Below are 19,031 nucleotides of genomic sequence, written 5' to 3' on the forward strand. Positions count from 1 at the left end.
GGTTGTGCTAATCGCTTGAGGAACTATATTTTCCTAAAGAAAAGATTGTTTGGTCGCTTATCGTGTGTGCTTAGCAAGGCCTGTGGCCAATACATAATCAAGGATTCTGTATTCTCTCGTTATGAAAAACGGCGTTCCTCTGTAGCAAGAGTGTACTTGCCATTTTTTGTTGTGATAAAGGGTTGTGTGTGTCTTGTGATCTACAACTGTGTTAGGTTTGGCCACAGAAGCACATGTGTAAGTCTGGTACCGGGGCTCTTAAGGGGGCCCTCTCTATTCTGTGTTTTATCCTTAGTAAAAATCAGATAGCAGGTTAGCACATGAGCTGTGTGAAGCTGTTAGACACTTCATGTAGCTGACTATGACTGTGTCATGCTCTTTTTTGTCATTACATCGTATCATGGGTGTGGGGTCGTAAAGGGGTGAACTGGTAATCCTTTCCTCCCCTTTTTGATTGGTCAGGGGTTAAAACCTCCTGTCCTTCAAGGTTCCTGTCACGTTGCTGTTCGGCACGTTACAGGGTAAGAGGGGGGGGGGAGTTTCCTGGTCCCACGCCCTGGAAGATTGGGCGTGTGCACCGCAGAAATTCCCCCGCCATAGAGTACGTCACTGTGCGCGTCTCTGTTGGTAAGACTTCCGTGAGTTGTTCAGGTCCATGTGATGGATCTGTTTCAGGGAGTTGTCAGAGCTCCTCCTCACGAAGCTCCTCCTCGGGCCTTCTGTGAGTTAGGACTCTCCTTCCCTGTGAGGGAGCCTCCTCAGAGTTCAGAGCCTCCTCCTCAGATTGTCAAGGTGGGTAGAACTTCAAAAAGGAGTTCTGCTCTATTGTGTGTGTATTCGATTCAATTCGATTATTGAGTGTGTATTGGTTCAGTGCCTCCTCCTCGGAGAGCCCTAAACCCAAATATTACATAGCTAAATGTTGCAATATATTCTTTTCAATCTATACAGCTCGCGTGGGATGTCTCTCTGGGGATTTCCGTCTCCTCCCTATGGCGAGGATGGTGGGATGTAAAAATGTAAAAAAAATTTACCCTCAGCTGCGTCACGTGGGATTCATGTCAGTCTGTGTTTCTTTCTTTTTTGAATAAAAAGAGGAAGGTACATGAAGCACGGCGGCTCCGTGTCGTTCTCCCAGGCGACTTGGAGGAACAATGTTTGGGGTCTTGCTAGACTATCCATTGATGTGTTTGGGTCTCGACGCATACATAGTGCTGGCTCGGTGTGTTTCTGTTAAAGAATCACACAGGGGCTAAGTGCGCCTTGGTTGCTTGTTAAAACAGCGTTTTTATAGGGCAACTGGGATGGAGTTTTGTCTCTTCCGAGCGCCAGTTTACTAGGTTGTCTCGATGAATTCTCGTTCATATCTGGGGGATGTTAACGGAATAGATCAGAACATAGGTAGAGGGATCTCACGCCCTTGGGGTGGGCCACTGAGCACGGTCCAAATAGGACCGTCTGGGTGGCGCCCTCTTTTCATGTTTTAGATCGACACGCATACCTACCCCCTCTTCTGGAGTGGGCATGTCGGCGTGGTTAGGACACGGGACTGGTTTGGTCGCGCTGGTCCAGGTCAGTTAACCCATTGTCCGCCGGGGATGCAGATCTGCTGTTCTGGTACCCTGAGGGACTTGTGCTTTTTTCGGGGGGAAAAATGCCGGGTCGGTCCGGGTGTCACTGGGTTAGGCGCTATGGAGACCCTTTGTTGGGTACATGTTGTACTCTGCACTATCGTAATGGCTTACGGCCATACCAACCTGTACACGCCCGATCTCGTCCGATCTCGGACGCTACGCAGGTTCGGTCCTGGTTAGTACTTGGTTGGGAGACCGCCTGGGAATACCAAGTGCGGTGTGCTTAGGGCTGGTTCTCCATTATTTTCGCTCCTCTCTCACGCGTGGCGAAGAGGGGGCTGTTGGGGTGGTCTTGGACCTCCTCTGGTAACCCTGTGCTTCCCGTGCCGCCGGGCCCGGTCCGAAGTAAAGTTTCGTTGATACCGTAGGCCTGGGATAACCCTTTTTTGAAAACTGAAACACTTGTACTGCGGTATAGCCAGTGTATACCCACAGGTGTGTTTTGGAGTTTTTTCTTGAGGGGTTATAAAAACAACCACCGTCTGTACAGAGAGGGTGGTTGATTCCCTGGTGTGTTGGAGCAGAGTCAACTCCCGGGTTACCCGGTTGAGTGTGCCCCTGCACGTTCATGATGTCTGCCAATCATGTCAGCCTTCTCTGCCTCGACCCCTCTGGGTGGTTTTTTTTAATGGAGGCTTCGTCATGGTGATCAACAACGCCAGCATACGCCCCTTCCGCCGGGGGGCTGTTTTCAGCTGACTCCTTTGGCGCCTGTCTCGTCCGCAGTGCGCCAGGCTCAGGTTACAGCCTGTTGCCTGGTTTCCCCGGTGCGCTGCCTGCTTCCGTTGGTTAACCTTTTGAGTGCTTACGGCCATGCTGACTGCCTTTTCTGCAGGGTCAGTGTGCCAGGCGGTGTGCTATTGGGGGGAAAGGGCCCGCTCTTGGAATACGCTGGCGATGTGGGGGGCAGTGTCACTAAGTGACCACCTGGTGGGGTCTTGATGCCTGGCGTCATTGACCTCTCCGGGCCCCCATTTTTCCAGGGGATCCAGTCCCTTCAGTGGGTCTGGGTCTTCCTTCGTGCTCCGCTGCTACGGCCTTGCCACGGGGTTGGGTTTGCTCTTGACCCCGTGATTTTGGGGGCAGTAACGAGGTTGTTCCTTCCGTTCGTTCCCGGGTGGCATGCGGGTTGTGCGTGTGTGTAGTCGTGGGGTCAAGCCACGGTCTGCTCACCCTGTGCGTTGAGTTGCTTGAGTGCCTCTTCGCACGGTCGGATCCGTCGCCCTCCCGTGAACCTCCAATATGGGGGGTATCCTCCATTAGGGAGGGTCGGGGGGGCTCGGTCCTCCCCGGTCTGATGGTTGTGGGGGGCCTCAGCGGGGTACATTTGTCGGGCTATGGCTCCCGCTCAGCCCCTGTCATGCAGACAGGTTGCTGAGCAAGCCATAACGACATAGAACGAAGGGTTATGTATATAACCCAGTTCTATGAGTTATGGTGCGCTCAACACCTGGACGCCGCTGCGGCCCTTGATTTTTCATTGTGGTGAAATTTGTTGGGAAGGAGAGGAGTGTGTGGCCCCACCCCTGCTTATGTAGGGTAAGCGGATGGGGGGTGTGGTCAGATGAATGCTGGCATGTAAAGGTACATGGTGGAATTTTTTATTCAGTGTATATACGCTGAAAGCGAGATATATGCAGACAGGTGCTGAGCGCGCCATAACTCATAGAACTGGGTTATATACATAACCCTTCGTTAACCCTTTCACTACCACACTACAGACGGTTACTTTCCCTACCACACTACCAAATGGTTAACCCTTTCACTGCAACAATACAGAATGTTAATCCTTTCACTGCCACATGACAAAATGTTAACCCTTTCACTACCACACTACAGATGGTTAACCATCTGTAGTGTGGTAGTGAAAGGGTTAAGTAAAATGTTGAGGTACTTGTACTGTTATTTTAGTGTGTACTTTATTTTTAGGGAACTTTGTACTTTGACTCCACTATATTTCCAAACTAGAGAGAGTACTAACATGACTGAGTGTCAGAATGGAGAAATACAGTAAAGCAAAGCAAAGATTAAAATGCTTATCAATCAGATCTCACCCCTTGTAAAAAGTTTGAGAAAACAAAGCATGCATTGAGGGAAAGACTAGAAAACAGTTAGCTGTTTTCAACCTTTGTACTTTTTACTACATTAATCTGAACCCATCGCTTACTAGTTACTTTTGAAGGGAAAACTAATTTGCATAGAAAACAACATGGCAAAAATGTATGAAGATTGTGTACTTTAAAATTTGAAGCCAACCTCAAGAGGATGTAATCAAAGTCAGCATAACTGGCCCACAATACCACTTTAAACATAACCTTTAATCAGAGCAGCATAACTGGACCATATACCACTTTAACATAACCTCTAGAGGCCAATGGTTGGAGGATGGAACGCTGCCATACACAAACATCATCTAGTAGAACATGTAGTTACTTCTGATACTTAAGCACATTCACTATCAAATATTTCTCAAATTTTGAATGGGGGACTTTTACTTTTACCAGAGTACTATTTGCTCTGGGTATTTCTACTTTTACTTACATGTAAGTAAAAGGAATTGTATACTTCCTATACTCCACCCCGTCCGTCTATCTGTCAGCCTGTCCGTCGGGCTTCAACATCGGGCTCGGATGATCTGCGATCCTAAAAGGCCACAGTGTTTTGATCCAGGGGAGGTTCCTGGCTTGGGCTGTAATATCACCGACTATCATTCTGGATGACTTAGCCGGCCACCTGGTCGCCACTATCGCAACTATTCCAGTTATGGGAGAAAGCGACGTCGAGATGACAGCAGTTAAACCCATGAGGTGGGGGGGGGGGGGGGGGGGGGGGGGGGGGGGAAAGATCATATTTAAGAGAGCATTATGTCCCACTGACTGAGCTGAAGGAAGGGGTGGAAGAGTGGAGGTGGTGGGGGGGTATGAAGGGGGGAGAGGGACATGCTAAATGTCAAATGTACAGTTTTCCAGTCATGGCTGCCAAATACTTTTCGGGCTGCGTACCTGTTAACAGTCAGACAGGAGGAGAGGCGGGGGGTGGTGATAGGATTCGCTGGGGAAGGTCCTTAGGACAAGACGGGTTCAAACAAGTGGGTTTGTGTGTGTCTGCACATGTGTGTGTGTGTGTGTGTCTGCTGTGTACTGTATGCGTGCCCCACATAAGATCAGAGAGAGAGAGAGAGAGGGAGAGAGAGAGAGAGGAGATGAGAGGAGAGAGAGAGATGAGAGAGAGAGAGAGAGAGAGAGAGAGAGAGAGAGAGAGAGAGAGAGAGAGGAGAGAGAGAGAGAGACACACACGCCGGCAAGGATGATGTCATCGGCAGGAGGAATGCCGGTACAGAATTCCACGGTGGCACTTCAAAAACGACACCAAACAGAGACAGAGACTTTTTTCCCCCTCAACTACAAAGTGGCAGTGATGTGCGGGGGATGGGTGTGTGGGGGTTTTCCCTCATGGCGGCTTCTAATCATTTTCAACTCGAGAGGTCAAACATGAATCGTTCCAAAACATACAGGTACTGTAAGACGGACATAGATGGAAAAGAAGGAGAGGAAGAAAGACAAACAAATGAAGTCATAGGCTCGAGAGGTCACCGTTGGGTCAGAAGTGCCTCAAGTCTAATGTGAGAAATACAGAAACTCACGGAAAAATGTACACATTTTGTTGGTCCGGAGGGAAGCGACGGTTGCGATTGGAGGATGAAGAAAAGTGGGCGGGGTATGAGAGATCGGTCAGTTGTGTGTAGAGTGTGAGAGCTTCTGGATGCTGCAGCAAACATGACTCTGGAGGTCGAAGGTTCTAAGGGGTTAGGTCTTCATTGCTTAACCCCCAACCCCCTTCTCTTTCCTGAAACATGTCAGTGTATTATGTTCACCACCGACTGAAAAGCCTCTCCTCCACACTGCTAGATAGCCCGCCATCAGACTCTCAATGTTGATGCGAGAGTCTGAGAGTCTGAGAGACTACTTCAAATCCACTGCAGCCATGTGTTACATAGGTTGGAAATGTTTAAAACTAGGGTTGTCCGATTTTATCGGCCTACCGATATTATCGGCCGATATTGGCATTAAAATGTAATATCGGAAATGATCGATATCGGTTTTCACTAGGATTTATTTTCTTTATATTTATTTAACCTTTATTTACCCAGGCAAGCAAGTAAGAACTAATTCTTATTTTATTTATTGTGAAAAGTATGCATAATGTTAATGTTAACGACAAGAGATATGTAATGTTAATTACCTGAAATTATTCTATTTAGGGGGGGGGACATCCCTAAATTAAAACTCCTTAATGAGATATTCCCATGCAAGCTTTTCTGTGTGATAATTCGCAGGGAGCTGCATTCTATAAATTTTTACAAGAAATGTTTCAACTATACACCACTGATCAGTGTAGAGCTGTTTGTATAAGCAATACAACCAGCACTACAACATCCCCAGGTCTTGGGTTATACATTTTGTTAAGTTGACAACATGCTCGCAAGTTGGAATCGCCGTTTGTTACAGGCTGCATACAGTCTCCTGTCTGTTTCTGACAGAGCGCGCACACACACACACACACACACACACACACACACACACACACACACACACACACACACACACACACACACACACACACACTCTAAATCCCATTTACCAATACAGGCACACCAACACACAATCCATACAGTACACACTGTAAATAATACATAAGTAAACACATGCTTGATCAGATATGCTGTACATTACAGTATATGTATCATATGGACATCCAGTCCGGAACCAGCAGACTGACCAACAGCCTCTACCCACGGGCTTTCAGGCTGCTCAACGACGAACATCAACTTGCCCCCCCCCCCGCATCCCACCACCCGGTGACATAACTCCCACTCCCACATTACAACAATAACTGTGAACCGGATTTGCATTGCTGCACTATACAATACTTCATCCTTTGCAAGTCAACGCCCCCCCCCCCCCCCCCCCCCCCTCCTTCCATCAACTCACTGGACTGAAATATTTATATTTATTAATTTATTTGCACAAGCACTAAATGCACTTGGGACAATGATGGTATGTTATATATTGGGACATTGGGACATTGATACTTTATTACTTTATTACTATATTACTATTATTATTGACATTATTATTTTGCACATGTTATATCTTATGTTGTATGCCAGTGGTGATGTTCCTAACAAATTTCGTTGTACCAACAATGACAAATAAAGATCTATTCTATTCTATTCTATTCTATTCACACATACTCATACACATATTGTGGCAGATATCACCCCCGTCTCATGGATATGTGAAGGACAGGAGATATTACTGCCACGGGAGGATTGGAAGCAATTAGGTAGCTGATTAGTACTGAGAGAACACACAGGTGTATCATTAGATCACCCACATCCCACACACACACCCCCGACCAGTGTTGGGAAAGTTCACTTTCTACATGAACTAGTTCAGTTCACAGTTCACACATTTTTAAATGAACTAGTTCAGTTCATAGTTCATAATTCAAAATTCTGAATTAAAGTTCATGGTTTCAAAAATGAACTAATTTATAGTGTATAGTTCTTTTTTCAATACGTTGCTGCAAGCTATTATTTGTCAAATGTATTGCCACAACCCATATAAAACCACAGAATACTGGCATTTCCATAACGCTTTGCTGCCGCCCATTCAGTCCACAATAGTAGCAGCTGCAGCTTTCATCTCTACAGTATATTTTCAAAAACATGAGGGAAAACGTGCTGCTTGAATGGTCTTTATTAAGTATAATAATCTAAATATACTTAAAGTACCAAAAGTGAAAGTAGTCATTGTGCAAACATATAACATATAAACATGTGTCCGACATAACTAACACAACACGAGGTAGGAACCAGGCTGAGGTATGAAACTAAGGTTGTACCTCAAAGTTCAATATTCAAAGTGCAAAACATTTACTGACTTTAACTAAAACTCTTTTAAATGCTCATACACCGACGCCGTAGAGTCTGACTCTGAGCGAGTGCAGAGCCTTCTAAAAGTGCGAGTGCTGCTGCTATACTACCCGACTCCCAGAAGTCCCGCCCAGAGCGGTTGCCAGATTGGGTGGTTTTCCGTATTATTTTGAAGCCTGTTTACGGTGTGTTTTAACTGGGTTTTCGGCTGAAAGGCATATGAAATCTGGCACACGTTTGAACGCCGTTATAATACAGTGTTGAGAATGAACGCACTTTTGAACGCCGTTATACAGCGCTGAGAATGAACGCGTTCTCAATTATGTTCATCTAGCGGAAATACAGTACGTTCAGTTCACGTTCGCCCAAAATACGAACGCGGTCACGAAAGACCGCTCATTGAACACGTTCAGGTACATCACTGCCCCGACACACACACTACAAATACACTAGGAGAGAGTTGCGTTGAGAGGAGGTGAGGTGTAGGAGCGAGGTATAGAGAGATTGTTGTTGACAGAGTTGTGCGAGGTGAGAGGTAGTGAGAGGAGAGGTGAAGGCGAGAAGGTGTTCATTGTGTACTGGACCCTAGACTGGCTGAGAAACCCCCTTGTGTACTGACCCTGGACCGGAAGACAACCCTGAGTATTGAACAATCCTTTTTCTGTACGAGAGCCTGTTTTTGTTTGGACCTCGGACTGTATTACGACCATTCTCTTTGCCCATCGGACTATATTCTGCCTTCCTTCAATAAATATTCTTATTGATTGATATTGCACTTGTGTGGACATTTGAATTTGTTTGTTTTTGAACCGTGACTAGCAATGTTCCCTCTAATTATTTTTTGGTCTGAGCAAACACTCAAACCTCCTGAGCAGACATCAGCAACTACTGAGCAACATACGTCACCTGCCGGTTAACCGGTTGGTTGATAAGCGGCGGTTTGTAAAAAATCTGAGAATCTTAATTTCCCTTAATGTCTAACATAAAAATATATACATTTTGCTGATACATAGAGAAATAATACAAAAAGGCATATTATATTCCTTAATCAAATATTTATTTGACCATTGATTGAAGATACAGAGCATAGTCCTTACTTTGGCTGGGTTGGCAGCGGCGGTGTGAGTCATGTCACTAACTTTTGTCTTTTTAGGAGGCTGACTCGTCATTATTTTATTAAGTGAATTATAATGCGACTTCAAGGGTGACCATATTGTGATTTTTTTTAAAGAGGACACTCTGCCTTCAGCCTCAAGATACTTAATCAAAGTTTACTCAAAGATGCCTTATCATTATAATATATTTAAAGTATACCTCCTCTGTATGGATATACAATTATTGTTTATATTATTTTATATAACAAAATAATATCTCTCTATAACTCTCAACTCTCTCTCAACATGCTGTATTATGCCTAAAAAAATCTATCTGACAAATCTCAAGAAAATAACTAAATCAACCTATAACAAAATAATATATATTTTCAAGTCTTACTGGACAAAATAAATAACAAGAAAAATATGATGTAATGTTCTAAATAATACATTTTCTGTATTAGAAAATCCAGCTTTAAAAAATATATCTTTATCTTTTCAATGTAATGTAAATTATAAAACAGTAACCTCACAAAGATACTAATTTAAAAGTGCACTATGCAGTTTCAGATTTGTTGCAATTAGTGTACTAAACTAATTTATTACACACATAATCCTTAGAATGATTGTATCATAAGCATCTTATCAAACCAAAACATCATTTTGAGGCATAGAAATAGTTTTAAATTATTTTCTTTCTCTCTCTGTATAGCTGCATTCTTCAATCAATTCGGTCAACTTTGCCATCAAACTCTCGCCTCGCACTGCTTTGTTTGTAATGTTTTGCTGTGTCCATGTGAGCTTTGAGATCGCCAGCACCTTTATTAGACACATAAACATATGGTCAAACTTTGCATGCGTTGCACTCCGCTTCCAATTAGTCTTGACCGGGATGATAAATTGGAAATTTCTCTGCAGTTCATCTGTAATGTACATTTTCGCGTTTGCATTGTGAGGAGCCAGCAATGCTGGTCGGATCTGTCCACTTCCTCATCTGTTGTGTGTGTCTGTGTGAGCGTGCAGTAGCGCTGCCCACAAAGCACTGAAAGCGGGGCTTCTCTTGGTAACGTCACATGCAACAGGTCAGGGTGAACGCTGTTGGTAACACCACCCACTTCAATGACAGAGCTCTTGACTCAGAGTCTCATATTTGCTATGAGTGGCGACGACTTGACTTTCACTTTCGTATTTCGCTTTCGTCTTGTTTAATCAGCCGCTTCTAAAGTTGCTGTCGAAGCCTGTTTCCGCCTCCGTGTGCTAAAGTTCTGGTAAGTTTAAAGTGCTAAGTGCTGCTAAGTGCTTTATAATATTGTATTTTATAATATTGTCGCGCATCACGCGGAACGCCACTCTGAGTCAATAGCTCTGTCATTGAAGTGGGTGGTGTTACCAACAGCGTTCACCCTGATGTACAACGCAGTAGCGATTTTATTGGTTTGTCATGACAAACCAATAACATAATCCAACATATATGTAAAGAAACAACATATTCCAGTTAACGGTATCTTTTTTTAATGATTCGTTACGGCGTAGTCAATACTTCCATGCGTATAAATTGAGGAAGTTGAGAACACACAGGGACCTCTGCCGCTCTGCCGCGCGCTGCAACACACAGAGGAGCTTGGCGCGGCGTAGCGGCAGGCGTGGATAAGGGGGCATGCTAGCGCGGGGTCACGTGGGCGTCGTGGCCAATCAGAGGAACCCGGAAACCGAACTGCGTTGTATTTGGCATAGACGCGTTTGGGTCTGAGAGTGTGGCTGGTCTGCGTCTATGCCTTCTACAACGCTGTTCGGTTTCCAGGTTCCTCTGATTGGCCACTAAGCCCACGTGACCCTACGCTAGCACGCCCCCCAGTTATCGCTTACGCCCGTGCATGCGCATGAGCCGCGACTTTACACTCTCGCGCTGTGAAGCGCCAGCGGGGCGATGCGGTGGTTTCTCCCCGGCTTCCGTGCGCCGCCGCCGGCTTGACTCGGTCCAGCTCCAGCAGCAGCGGCCGTCTTCCGTTGTAGAAGCCCTTTCAATGACAGAGCTCTCATATTTGCGAATGCATAAACTATATCTTAAATTATGGCTATGTGTCTAGAGGTCCCTGTGTGTTCTCAACTTCCTCAATTTATACGCATGGAAGTATTGACTACGCCGTAACGAATCATTAAAAAAATATACCGTTAACTGGAATATGTTGTTTCTTTACACATATGTTGGATTATGTAATTGGTTTGTCATGACAAACCAATAAAAAATCGCTACTTTACATCAGGGTGAACGCTGTTACGCTGCCACCACCCACTTCAATGACAGAGCTCTCATATTTGCGAATGCATAAACTATATCTTAAATTATGGCTATGTGTCTAATATGGCCGTCGCTTATCAATTGACAGAGCTCTCATATTTGCGAAGTCATTGATAAGCGACGGCCATATTAGACACATAGCCATAATTTAAGATATAGTTTATGCATTCGCAAATATGAGAGCTCTGTCATTGAAAGGGCTTCTACAACGGAAGACGGCCGCTGCTGCTGGAGCTGGACCGAGTCAAGCCGGCGGCGGCGCACGGAAGCCGGGGAGAAACCACCGCATCGCCCCACTGGCGCTTCACAGCGCGAGAGTGTAAAGTCGCGGCTCATGCGCATGCGCGGGCATAAGCGATAACTGGGGGGCATGCTAGCGTAGGGTCACGTGGGCTTAGTGGCCAATCAGAGGAACCCAGAAACTGAACAGCGTTGTAGAAGGCATAGACGCGGCTGGTATGCCGTTCTGCAGCTGGATACTATTGGTTTGTTTTGGCAAAATTCTTCTGCTCTGTGTGACAATAAATAAATGAATGATGATATGCAATTTAAAACAAAAACTAAGGCCTCAGTATGAGTTTAAGACGTGAACATGGTCATGTTTGTTGAATAAAAAAAGAAGTAAAAAGAATTAAAAAATTAAAAAATAATTTTTATTTTTTTTTGCGACCGATTTCAGATGTGCGTGGGAGCGTTTTGCCATGTGCGCGCGCGCACGGGCGCACCTTAGGGGGAACATTGGACTAGTCTGAACACCACCAGGCTCATCACAATACATATACATTACATATACATATACATATACATATACATATACATATACATATACATACACATACACATACACATACACATACACATACACATACACATATACATATACACAAGACCACACAAATTTCCCAGGCAGGGGCTTCCTCTTAGGGGAGGCCGAGGTCTCTTTACTGGGGCCAATGAGTCTGTTCACCGGCCGTTACATCTGTACTTTGTCACTGCTCACCCCTGTGTGTGTGTGTGTGTGTGTGTGTGTGTGTGTGTGTGTGTGTGTGTGTGTGTGTGTGTGTGTGTGTGTGTGTGTGTGTGTGTGTGTGTGTGTGTGTGTGTGTGTGTGTGTGTGTGTCAGAAGGACTCCATGGCCTAGGTAATCCCTGTGAAGCTGCCTGGGAATGAGGAGGAAGACGTGCGCTCCCATGGTCACACACACACAGTCAGTCACAAGAGTGAATGAACATGCTCCCCATATTCCTGTAGGAATGCAAACAGCAGAGGTTGCACCAATGCACCACGGTCCGCTAGTGTCTGGTCGCTGCAGCCCGTTCCCCCAGAGAGCGGCTGGGGGAAGAAGCAGACGTGAGAACTACAGGAAGCGCTGTTAGCCTCGCAAACATCCAGCGCGGGGGGAGCTCCAGTAGCTCACCGCATATCTCTGCGCTATTTCTGCGTCGGGGAAAACCGTGCTGCGTCACGGATCTGGTGGACTCCGAGTTCGATTCCCGGACCCGCCGTCATTTACCAGAATGTCTTCCCCTGATCTATATCCCGTTTCACCCTGTATCTGTCGGTCATGCTTGACCAGAAAAGCGATAAACGCTAAAAAATAAAGTTTAAAAAAAAAACATCCAGCGTGGCCAGGCGGCGTGTTGCTTTTTAACAGCGGAGGAGTGCAAGAATGTGACAATGTGACCATGTGACCGCGGCAGCGCGAGAGAGCGGCAGTGCGGAAATAGGCTGTCTATTGCCATTCTCTAAGACAAACGCTAACCTTAACCAGCTCCTTAACAGCGCCTAAACTTAACCTTTCTAACCTTAACCAACTCCGAAACAATGCCTAACCTTAACCTTAACCTTAACCATGCCTAACCTTAACCTTAACCATAGAAAGAATATTGCCATTCTCTAAGACAAACTCTAACCTTAACCAGCTCCTTAACAGCGCCTAAACTTAACCTTTCTAACCTTAACCAACTCCGAAACAATGCCTAACCTTAACCTTAACCTTAACCATGCCTAACCTTAACCGGCGAAAGAATACACGTTAAAAAAAAAAAAAAAAAAAAAAATTGATGGGATTCGAACTTGAAACCAACCGACCGCAGGACCGCCACGCTGCCAGGTGAGCTAAGCTTCGAATGAGAAACATGGCGGTTTACGGCTAAATAATGCCGCAAGCTCTTCCGCTCCGCGGTTGCCGCGCCTGCCGCGGGGCGTGTTGCAGCCAATCAGGGAAAACGCGGAAGCATTCGGCGCACTCCTTCGCTGTTAATAAGCAATAGGCGGCCAGGCGTGGAGAACCCTGCCAGAGACCCGGGGTCCCTGCTACATCCTCCCCTGGTTACTTACAAACGTTCAGCCGGTTAGCAACTCACGACAGGTCTTAATGGTAGGGCCTAACAAAATAAATAGTTTGAATCCTGTCAGTTAAGGCCATGGGTAGGTAGGGAATTTATTTTATTTTATTTTTTCCCACGGCAACTATGGATAGGGAATTTCTTTATTTAATTACAATGGACAAACATGGATGCATGTACTCTGCCAGCATGTTTAATATCCATAATACTAAAGGTTAAAATACAAAGACACTGTACTACAAAAGTACAATGTACAAAGGTAGTATTAAAAATGCCACCCCTACTACTCACTAAATATCCTGATGTCAGAGAGCTGTGCAAATATTGTGAAATACTTGCTTTTTAAATATTCTTATTATTGACATGGACTGCACTTTTTGACTAAGATTTAACTAAACTTTATTGTTAAAAAAAAATATTTTTTTAATTATTATTTTTACTTATTTTTTTTATTTTTTTACTCATAAAATGTATTTGGGTCGCACCTAAATCGGCAGAGTACAATACAATAAGCACATTTCTGATGCCTCGTTCTCCACCGAATCGCCCGGCCCGGCTTCGCCATCGCCGCAAAATAACCTCAAACCTGTGGGAAGAATGTATTAATAATGTAATTTATAGGCTGCTGCTTCAACCCTTAATGTGAGGGCTGGCCCAGTACTGCGCGCTTCTAGGTACCAATTACCATCACGCACCTGAAAGGAGTTTCCAATCAGCTCGAAGGGAGCCCTTTTATACACGGGGTTTCTGAACGTTTAGTGTCGGGTCGTTTTGCTCACCACCAGCTGCTGCTTGTTCCTCTTGTGTTGTTTCTCCAGTACGCCCTTGGAAGTCAAGTTGCCGCTGTTACCCCTCTCTGCCTCCGTGGACCCGTGCCTCGTATCTCACTTTGCCCCTTGGTGAGTTTTTGGAAGTATATTTTTGATGCTCTGATTTCCTAATTTTTTCCTGGACTCAAGACCTTCTTTCTGTTTTTTGTGTTTCGTAACACTGAAGAGGTGTCGCTTGTTTTGGTACTGGACTCTGCTTAGTTACTGGACTGCCTCATATCCTACGTTCGATTAATGACATTCTCTTTTTCTTCTGTTCCTCCCGAGTGGATATTGAGTAAGCTGCAGAGCCGCAGCGCCACAGATCCAACTCTGCTCTGGGCAGAGCTGCAGAGCCGCAGAGCCTACTCTGCAAAGGGACATTCCCCCTGAATGCTTTTACGTTGTTTTTTTTGCTCATTTCTGTTTGTAAATAAATACGCCCATAGTTTTTGGCTAACTCTGAACTACCTGTCTGTGTCGTGCTGTTGGGGTTGTTTAAAAACCATAACACTTAAACCCCTGGACTCCGTCATTCTGCCCTCAGACTCATCACTAATGATAGATATGACACTCATCACTGTGTCCTTTATGAGGTTGTTGGTCCTCTATGACGGTGGTAAGCTACCTCCTTGTACTACATCATTATTGGTAAGCTACCTCCTTATACTACAACATTATTGGTAAGCTACCTCCTTATACTACATCATTATTGGTAAGCTACCTCCTTATACTACATCATTATTGGTAAGCTACCTCCTTATACTACATCATTATTGGTAAATAATGCGGCACGGTGGTGTAGTGGTTAACACTGTCGCCTCACAGCAAGAAGGTCCAGGGTTCTACCAGGTTTCCATGATGCCAGTTACCCAGGTGGGGTATCTCCCAGGCCTTTCTGTGTGGAGTTTGCATGTTCTCCCCGTGCTCGCAAGGGTTTCCCCCCCGATAAGATAAACCCAATGGAAAAACATGCACAACAACAAGATCGCTAACGCTGTGGCGTCCTTGACGAAGACGGACAGGAGCACTTGGATTGGTCCCCTGGCGCGGCTCACGTTGACGCCTGTCTGCTCCCGGCTGCCCTTGGGGGGGAAGGACGACGGGATGGGTTAATCGCAGAGACGAATCGCATGCATGCATCGCATGCCGATTAATGACCTCTGAGCAGGTCCGCAATTACTATTATTATTATTATTATTATTGGTAAGCTACCTCCTTTTGAATTAGCGGTAGGTTGCTCTATAAGCCTTCGGCTTCAAACCTATCCTTTTCGTTTGTTTATTTGTAAAACATTTCGAAAAAAAATTGTTTATGTTTATTTATTTGTAAACATTCGAAAAAAAATAATTCAATTAATTCATTATACTACATCATTATTGGTAAGCTACCTCCTTATACTACATCATTATTGGTAAGCTACCTCCTTATACTACATCATTATTAGTAAGCTACCTCCTTGTACTACATCATTATTGGTAAGCTACCTCCTTGTACTACTGTACATCATTATTGCAATGGCATTTTAGAACCTATAGAACCCGTTCTAGTGACAGGCTGGTCCTTAAGGTCCCCTGAGTTTGCTCTGAACAGGGTAAATCTGCATTTTGCTATGATGCCCCTCTAGCTCATGGAGTGAACTCCAACAGTCCTTAAAGCTTGCGATTCTCCCATCTGTTGCAGAGTTGACCACCTTGATCTTGATGCTTTATTTATGCTTATTGCTGTATGTACACTCAATGTGACTAACTGAGGGGAAACCTCAGTTGCATTTTGAGTTTTAAATTAAATTAAATGTATTAATACACAAATCCTTGAATCTCCAACATAGCGAGTGAACAGAAGGAGGAGTAATGAGGGTAAATCAACAGTGTCCAGTAGCCTTAAAATAAATAGTACAAAATAAAAGTAAGACGTAAGGAGAAGAACCAAGCCCCCCCCCCGCTTCTCTCAAGGACATACCACGCCCCCTCTCTCTCCTCCATGTAGACAGTCATTCATCTTCTCCTGTCTCTCTCTCCTCAGTGACTCTAGCTCTCGTTCTCTCCTTGCCTAACCTTTCTCACATTCATTCACATTCTTCCCCCCACCGCCTCCCGTCCGTACGTTCATCCTTCCTTCCTCTCCCTCCAGACAGAGGTGAAGGAGTCAACCTTTTCTCCTCCGACATTCTTCTCGTCTTCCTCGTCCTTCGACCGGTCCGCGTAGAAGAGTCTTTGGGATTACCGCGCCACCCTCGTGCCCCTAGCCCTGCTGTGTGTGTGTGTGTGTGTGTGTGTGTGTGTGTGTGTGTGTGTGTGTGTGTGTGTGTGCATGAGAGAGAGTACATTTTCTAGTTTGTTTGATCTCCACCCGTCATGATGGCAACCCCCTCCCCTGGCTCTACTCTCTGAGCATACAACTCGCCTTCTCTCTCACTCCATCAATATCTCTCTCTTCTCCCAAGTTTCCACAGGCATCCCTGTGTGTGCGTGTACGTGTACATGTGTGTGTGTGTGTGTGTGTGCATGTGTGTGTGTGTGTGTGCATGTGTGTGTGTACACGTTTTATTTAAGCCCCATCTGTGTCACTTCATTAACATTGTGCTCTTCCTTTGTATCTGTGTGAGCGCCGGCTTCTTCCAACATGATGCTCTCTCTCTCTCTCTCTCTCTCTCTCTCTCTCTCTCTCTCTCTCTCTCTCTCTCTCTCTCTCTCTCTCTCTCTCTCTCAATTCAATTCAATTCAATTCAAAAAGCTTTATTGGCATGACATTTCAGAAATGTTGCCAAAGCACAATGGGTTTCATTCCCGAACGAAGTTACGACAAAATATTTCGTCTTAGCGAGATTTCGGCCCATTTAAGACATATTAGGGCTGGGAGTGGGAGTCCCCAAACTTTCCTAAGATCTTATTTGATCGTGGCTGAGAGCAGATTTAAGAGTGCTGAGGAGCACACTTAAATATGCTCTCAGCCCACGATCAAATCTCACGATTGATTGACTAATTTAAAATGTTATTATAACTTGACAGACTGTGTTCTCATAGTGATTCCTTCACGTCAACGCTACAGGCCTCATTGGAATTAATTACTTAATCATAATTAAAATAAATATGACAATATTTGTACGATAAGAAATTACGCATTTGATGTCGGAAAAATAAATAATATGGATTCATCTGATCACAGGGCAGCTGCTTAACCATATCTGAACCAGCTATTTTGGACAAATGTATAATTACTTTAATTACTCAGATATTCAAACACAATTATGCAATTATTGTGAAATGATTGAAAATAATAATAATTGAATGCCTTCTGTGGAATTTGTATTTCTTATTTGTTACACATCTGTTTTAATGATTAATTATATACATTTGAAAGAATGCAGGTCAACATGCAATGTATCCCATTGATTGGTATACAATGGGACAGACCTTTGTTTGATTGATTGATTGATTGATTGAAAACGTTATTAACAGATTGCAGAATGGGTACAGTACAGTACAGCTCAATTACATAAGGGGATGCAGACCAGAGAAAGAATTTCGTCTTGTTTACATCAGGGTCCCCCATTTTCAATTCATCATAACATATATGACACACACGACACAGATAGACAGTACTGCTATGACATACCAGATTTGCAAATACAGTACTGTTTGTGATACAAAAAGAGTCCAGAAAAGAGAGTACATTTGACGTAGAAACTGTTGGAGGAGGTTGGGGAGGAGGGGTGGGTGGGGGATAGACTTACACTGTACAAGCAAAACTGTACATTGGAATATTGACAAAACCATACTTGGTCATTTACTGTACATTGGAGGGGGTTGATATAGCTATAAACCTGCATTCCTTCGAATATATCATTAATCAATTAAACTTATATTGAAATACACTATATAGCCTATACACCAACACTGAAATGACAGTGGATAAATAAATAAGAACTAAAGCTAATCGGTGGAAATAGACTGCATTAATATTCCATAACAAGTCTTGTGTGCGCCTACGAATGAACAGTAGCCTATAGGCTTAATTATTGAATAATAAGCCATACTGCGTTCATTCATTATGCCCGCCGTAGGCTATATATATTATATGTCATTCATTCATTCATATACAGTACTGCGCGCGCGTGTGTTTGTGTGTGCGCGCACTGCGGCAGGTGTGTACCACGAGCTGTATATGATGCCAATACATTCATCTAATCTAGTTTTGATGGGCGCAAGCGTGATTACGAAACCTAGCCGCATTTCTCGGAGACGCTCTCTGATTGGCACTGACTGACGCTAGGTTTCGTAATCACGCGGCTCGCAAGACTCGCAAAGCACTTCCGCCATTCCATTTCACGCAGCTGCGTCACCAGTTGCCTTATAAGGAGCTATGGAGGCGTTGTTTTGTATGCAAATGAGCTGAACGGGAACGCGCTTTCGAGTTTAAGACAGAATGCCATTCTCCAAGCAGATATCAGATAATATAATTTGTGCGACCTTTTCAGCCACTTAAGACATATTACCAGCACGTTCAGGACTCAGAGTGTACTTGTCATTGATTATGTCTCAGTGGTTCCAAGATAAGTCTTCCAGAATATATCTTTGAAAAAATTTCGGGAATGAGACCCAATTATGGCATAAACAGCAAACAACATTATACAATACAACAACAATATCAACAGAACAAGATCAAAGAAATAAAGGAGATGGTGCGGTGAGTAAAACATGGTACATGTATACAGTATATGTGTCCTACTTGTTGTCCCTTTTCTTGTGACATGAATTGACATATTTTGCAGCTAAAACTGCACATTCTTTCTGTTCCCCCAGGAGGAATGGCAATTTCTGCACTTCTGTCATACTTTGGAATTCTGGGAAAATTATTTCAATTTTTGGAAAGAATTCCTCCCTAATATTTCTGTAATTTTCACATT

The sequence above is a fragment of the Notolepis coatsorum genome, assembly GCF_963971535.1.
Source record: "Notolepis coatsorum genome assembly, chromosome: 4".
Lineage (NCBI taxonomy): Eukaryota > Metazoa > Chordata > Actinopteri > Aulopiformes > Paralepididae > Notolepis > Notolepis coatsorum.